The sequence below is a fragment of the Fukomys damarensis genome, unplaced genomic scaffold (genome assembly GCF_012274545.1).
Source record: "Fukomys damarensis isolate Sample0158 unplaced genomic scaffold, DMR_v1.0_HiC HiC_scaffold_1, whole genome shotgun sequence".
Classification (NCBI taxonomy): Eukaryota; Metazoa; Chordata; class Mammalia; order Rodentia; family Bathyergidae; genus Fukomys; species Fukomys damarensis.
This window is the reverse complement of record NW_022900913.1, coordinates 22,089,653-22,096,257: the sequence shown is the minus strand read 5'-3', so window position 1 is coordinate 22,096,257 and position 6,605 is coordinate 22,089,653.

The window sequence follows — 6,605 nt, the reverse complement described above, 5'->3', positions numbered from 1 at the left end:
TATTTTGATATATATATATCAAAAACAACTACCAAAAAAGTAAAATGGCAATAATAGAATAGACAGTGGAAAGGAAACACACACACAACAATAGAAAAATCCACATCCCACCCCCTTAGCTGAGGTAGTTGGGTTGGAGATAAGTCCTTCTGAGCATGTGCATGATCATTCCATAGGTTGTCAGTCTGTGTGCCCTGCATGTTCAATGTCTGTGCCACAATAAGCTCTTCTCTTTGGCCAAGATTCATCTGGAGGGCTGGGGGTTTAGCTCAGCGGTTCGGTGGCCTGCTTTGTAAGTGCAAGGACCCGAGTTCAATCCCCAGTACAAAACAAACAAACAAAAAAACAAAAAAACAAAACAAAACAAAACAAAAAAGATTCATCTGGATATGCACTCCATCTGCAGGTATATTTTCAGCCGCATGATCTTCAGTCTCTGCGCCGAAGAGCATAGCAAATTTTTAAGCAACAATTTATATCATACATGCTTCTTGATATGAGGAGGGAGTAAATAATGTACCCCAAAAGTTGTTCATTAGAATGGGGACTTGCAGAACAGAGAGTTCCACCTTCAACGTCAGTGCTCTCAGACCTGGCTCCGTGGAGCTCAGAATGAAATGGGTCTCATTGCCCATCACTGACCACTGTGTCCCCTCTTCTCCGTCTTCTCAGCTGTGTTACTCAAACCACTTGGACTTGTCTCTTTCAGTACTCTTGAAACACAGGCTTGTGAGGTTTTCTTCTACCACTCATATAGGTGGGTGTCTACATGGACACGGAATTGCGATTGCTTCAAGAATTCTTTTTCACAATTCCATTTTCCTAGTCCGTAAAAATAGAGCCCCTCTCCACAGCACTCAGTTAGAGAACTCAGTTTGCAGAACAATGTATTGGTTTTCGTCTTTGTCTAGAGTTAGCTTGCTATATAAAATATTGAAATCAACAGAGTAGTTGATCTGCTTTCAGGTGCTCAGAATTAAGAAGAGAAAATGAATGACTTAAAGAGCTGATGTTAATTACAACTATAATGAAGAATTCAGCTTCTCCATAGATATGTTCTATTCATTGTTCCACATTTGTTCTTATGAAACAGGAAATTCAATTCTCCCTAGCAAACAGACACACACAAACACAAACTCACACACACATACACACACACACACATACACTCTTACTATTTTTTTTTATTATTCATAATGAACACAAATTCCAACCAAGTCTTCTATAACTTGATGTCATATATAACTTTCTTTATTTTAAAAATTTCTATTTTATGAATATGTGTGATGAAATAATCAGAACTTTTAGAAAGAGCTACTAGATGATCTATGCATGCCTTATCCAAATAGCAAAATGAGAATAGCATATATGTCTCGGAAGAGATTAGGAATGCAAAAACTCTGAAAATAAATGTATTAAGTGATTAATTTCAGAAGAGACAGAATGTCTACCATCTTCTTTCTTCCGTGGGAAAGGGAAGCATTTCCTTCAGTTTTGAGTTAGATGAAGGTTATAGAAAATCACACTAAGAAAATAGGGATGGCATTCTGACAGGAAGACTTGGGCTGGGGATTTAACAGACAGGAAGGCTTAACTCCTCACTTTACATTTCCATGTGATAGGAAATAATGATCATGAGTATTGGTTGTAAGTATTGTTAACTTTAGTAACTCCATATTTGTTAAATTTCTCCAGTTTAGCAGGTGGTGTGTTTCCTTTGTGGAATTCCTGAAAGTTGCAGTTTCTTGTCTCTGATCTTCAGATGTGTGGTTGTCTGGGTTACTACTACCCACGGTTGTTGTTTTTGTTGAGCCTGTTTGCTCTTTCCTGTGTGAACTTTCATTTACTATGGTAACCCCATCCCATAATAGTTTGAAAATTTTTTTTTTTTGCTTTAAAAGGCTGATGCTTGCCTGCAATAAACGTCGACTTGATCGGACTCTTGTCTTGGCGTCCTTCCTTTCTCTCTGCCCCATCTCCACCCCGCTGCTCTTTCAGGTTTGAGGCACTGCTGGGCAGTGCTCTGCGTCCCCAGCTCGCTACATATGACCCCAAGATTAGGTGTGGAATTGTGCTTACATTTTTCTTTTCAAATAAAAGTTACTATGTTAAAGTGAGATGATACTGGATTAGCTTATGATTTTAGTAAGGATCCTTTTATATCATTTTTATCATTTACATTATATTAAAGAATTTGTGACAATAACTTTGAGACTCTGGTAGACTGCTGAAATTCATAAATATAGAAACATATTATCAAGATATTTTTCCCAGAGAATTCTGCTTTCATGAAAACAGTTAGAAGAAAATAGCACAGATATGCTATTTGAAGCAATAAATACAATTTGTAGTAGAGAAAGAGGCAACCTTTTCCCTGCCCATTAATATAGTCACGATGACTTCACAATAGCTCTGAACATTTAAGAATTTGCATAATTTTCTCTAATCTCACTTCTGCCAATCCATTTCCTTGGAGGAGCAGACTGCAGAATGACATGCAGGCGTGGCAGTAACAAGACAGTCAAGCTTGCCTCAGTTCAGTTTCTAATCTAAAAGATTATAGAGGGACTCAAATCTTAAAGAACTGGAAATGTGAAGAGGCTGTTAACTTAAGATGTACTCTTTTCTCAGGGTATTTTTGTCTGTTTTTAAATAAACTTAAATCATACGACTACAGGACTGTGATGTGCAGCTTGAATGTATTGGTAGAGAAGAAAAAAATCTCTCATTAAACTGAAATGAATTCTGCTAATTGGAAGTAGTTTTATTTTTTATTTGTTATAGTTATATGTAGTTTATTGCATGACTGTCATTTATACATCTTGTTTTTGCTCTTTCTATGTGAAATGTCAACATATATAAAATATGATAACTTGGAATTATTACAGTTCATCTAGAAATAGGAGACTTCCCCTCTTAGGGAGACAGTGTAACACTTTCATTCTGAATTAATTTATTTTTGGGGGTTAATTAATTACATGCATTGGTATATTTTAGATATGCATAATGGTCACATTCATCATAAGCAGTTTGTACCTGTACACTATACATCTTAACTCTTCCTTGTTTTTCCTAATCTTCTCCCCTCCCTCTATTATTTATTCCTGTCCTCATTACAAAAGCTTGGCTTCCATTTTTTTCCTTTCCTCATTTTTTTTTCTTTTCCCTTCCTTCCTTTCCTAGTTCCCATTCCCATTTCAGCATTTTCTTCCTATTTCATAATACTTAGTATACATTTTGGTCCTTATGTAAACTTTCAATGTCTTGCACCAGAGAAATAATTTCTTAATTAGATGTCAGGAATTTGTGCATGAAACACATGTATGGGATTATAAAACAATATTACATATTTTATACATTACACAGAGCCCTAAATGTACTGTCCATTCAAACTTATGCTACAGCACTTTCAGTGGTACTTCAACCTACATCAGCAGCTCTGAAATTCATATTTTTGAACTGTGAATATTATTTTAAACTTGATTAATGGTATCCTTTTTTGCACACAGAAAATAACACAAATTATCGAAACTGCATGAAGTTAGTTATACCTATGATTAGGCTTTGTGTTTTTCATGAGGTACTCAGACTTTGGTCAGAAGATTCTCTGTAATCAGACCGGCTGGAACTGCAGAGGCAGCAATTCAGACAAATTATTTACACAGGCTAAAATCCACAGGTTCCCTGAGAGGAGTTGCTCTTCGGGATGGGATACTCTGTATCCAGTGATGATTGGCTCACACATCAGAGAGCTGAGGCTCCAACACATAAAACTATGAAAGAAGACCACTCAGACTTAAGAAAGGCTTGTAACCCAGCAAGAAATTGGGCAAAGACAGAGACCAGAAAAGAAGGTATTTTCACTGGTGCAGTGGAGGGGTTGGAAATGAGGCGGCATCCACAGAAGTGCTGGCTATGAAAGCTGCTTTCGCGTTGTAATTTTCGTTTATGTAATATCTAATTTTATCCATGGGAATAAGAGAAACAAATAGTGATATATGTTAAAAATATTTTGTTTTGACATAGTTGAACCAATTATATAAACAGCATAAACTACTGGAAAGAATATGTAATCTGTGAAATGCAGTCATGAAGAAAATTGTTCCTAGATCAAATTAAGTATAAGCTATATGATTGAACTTACCCTAAATTTATTTTCTCATGTTTCATGCTAGAAAAGAAATTTTATCAAAGTTAAACTAATCTTAATTTTATACTTCTCTTGTCGTACTTTCATTTTATTTTAAAATAGATTTTCTGCAAAAGTGTGCTATCAAGAGATACTGTTTTATTTAATTGTGCGGGAACGTTAGAACATATGACACGCTTAGTGAATTCTATTTATTCACAACAAATGAAGGAAGCAATACTCAGGTTAATGACATGTATGGCTCCTTTTTCATAAGAATGAGTAAGTGTATAATACAGCGCAGAGAAGTTATGTTACAAATTCTTAATATATAATATTGAATAATTTAAATACCAATAATTGCTACAGTTATAGCAACCAACATATGAGTAGTAAAGGCTATATTTTTTATTTAATTAGATGTAACAACTGTACATAAGAGCTACATTGTGCCACAGGAAACTGACACTCATGTATGTTAAAAGTAATCAAAATGAGACATTTCATATATGTTAACATAAAAGGAGAAGTCAGTTGAATACCTAACATGCAGGTGTATGGGTTGGTGGTACCTAGGTAGGGTCTGGCATTTTTGCTCTATGGTTTCAAAAGTATTTTATGTCCATATGCTATAAAAATTCATATATAAAACTATGTGCATATATAAGTGCATATAGACATATACGTATGCATTCCATTTTTATTATTGCATGTTTGTACTACATAGTGATTACATTCATCCTGAGGAGTTGATACATGAACACAACATGTCTTGAGGTTTTTACTTTCCTTTCACTCCATAGCTTCCCTTTCCTTCCATCTTTATCTTTAAATCTAGTGGTAAAAAGCTTAAAATTTTTAGCATGGAATTTCAATGTTAAACAATTATGCTTGCTGTATAATAACTATGACTTGTAAATTGTACAGTATTTGGGAAAGTGACTTCTTTTTATTTGGTGAGACAAAAAATATAGACTTAAGAGAAAGAAATGTATTCTGCAGAGAAATAACTACTAGTAAGGAAAAGCTATATGTCTCTGTCCTTTCCAATTCATAGGGCAGAACTCATACTCCAAGCTGAGGTTTAGAGCAGGTACTTTATGAAAAACACACATCTAAAATTGTTATTACATGTGCCAATATGCTATTACAGTGCTTATCATCTTGTACTAGTATTATACAACCTATAAAATATGTAATAAAGTTATACTAAACATGTTGCAACTGTAACCAAATATTTCTTCCTAAGACGAAAGTAATTTCATTAGCAAAATACTGATTGACAAGTTAATGATTGCCTCTCAGGAATTCATGGGTTGAATATTGAAGTGCACATCAAATTGTTAAAAAAGAGAACAGATGCCAATTTTAAGAATTAGACAAAGAGAGGCCGGGCGTGGCAGCACATGTCTGTAATCCCAGCACTCGGGAGGCTGAGGCAGGAGGATCACTATGAGTTCGAGGCCAGCCTGGACTACACAGTGAGTTCCAGGTCAGTCCCAACTACATAGTGAGACCCTGTCTCAAACCACCCTCCAAAAAAGAATTAGACAAAGATAGCCAAAACTTTTAGGTTGTAGTTTTCAAGAATCCCACGACACTTTTTGAGAAGAAACTATTGTTTTATCTGTAAGTTTCCAAGTTTCCTCAATTTATTTCATAGGATATTAGTGTTCGCCAATAAAATTTCTCTAACTTAAAATAAAATGTTTATCACTAGCACACATTTTAGGAAGTGATTATATTTAAAGATAGAAAATATCATATAGATATACATGTATATATATATATATGTCTATATATATGTGTCTATATATATATGCATGTGTGTGAGATTAATTGTGTGCTAATACCTCTGTTTTAGATTTACTCAAAAGCTTTTTAATTAGTACTTAAGCCATCTGGAAATAAACACTACCTGTTATGGAAATTAGAAATATAGTACTTTTTGTAATCATTTCAAATTCCAAGTGACTACATAACGCAGACAAACACTCTGTGCTGCTTGTGTTGCAATATGCTCTCTGATGTCTTAAAGAAGAACAATCACTATGTAAAAATTACTGAGCCAGATCATGTCAAATTCTTTAAGGAACAGATGTGCAGTTTTTATGATTCACCCAAGAGTAGCAAGCATATTATCATCTGTACAGAGCACACACTAAAACCATCATAAAGTTGTCAAAAATTTGTTTCATTGCTGTGCTTTTTTTTTTCCTCCAAAAGGTATGGTAGAAATTTTTTATGTCTTTATTCATAGAGCAACTTTGTAGACTTCTTATTTGCAATTGAAATTTTTTCCTATTTTGATTTATCTCTCACCAAGGTTAACCTCATATATTTGCTCTCTTACATGTTTTTATGGCTAGAATATTTTGCAGTGATTCCATCTTTCCAATTTTAAATACTATACACTCATGCAGTAAGAACAACATGCCAACAACACCATACACATCTGTGTTTGCAAAGAGACCTG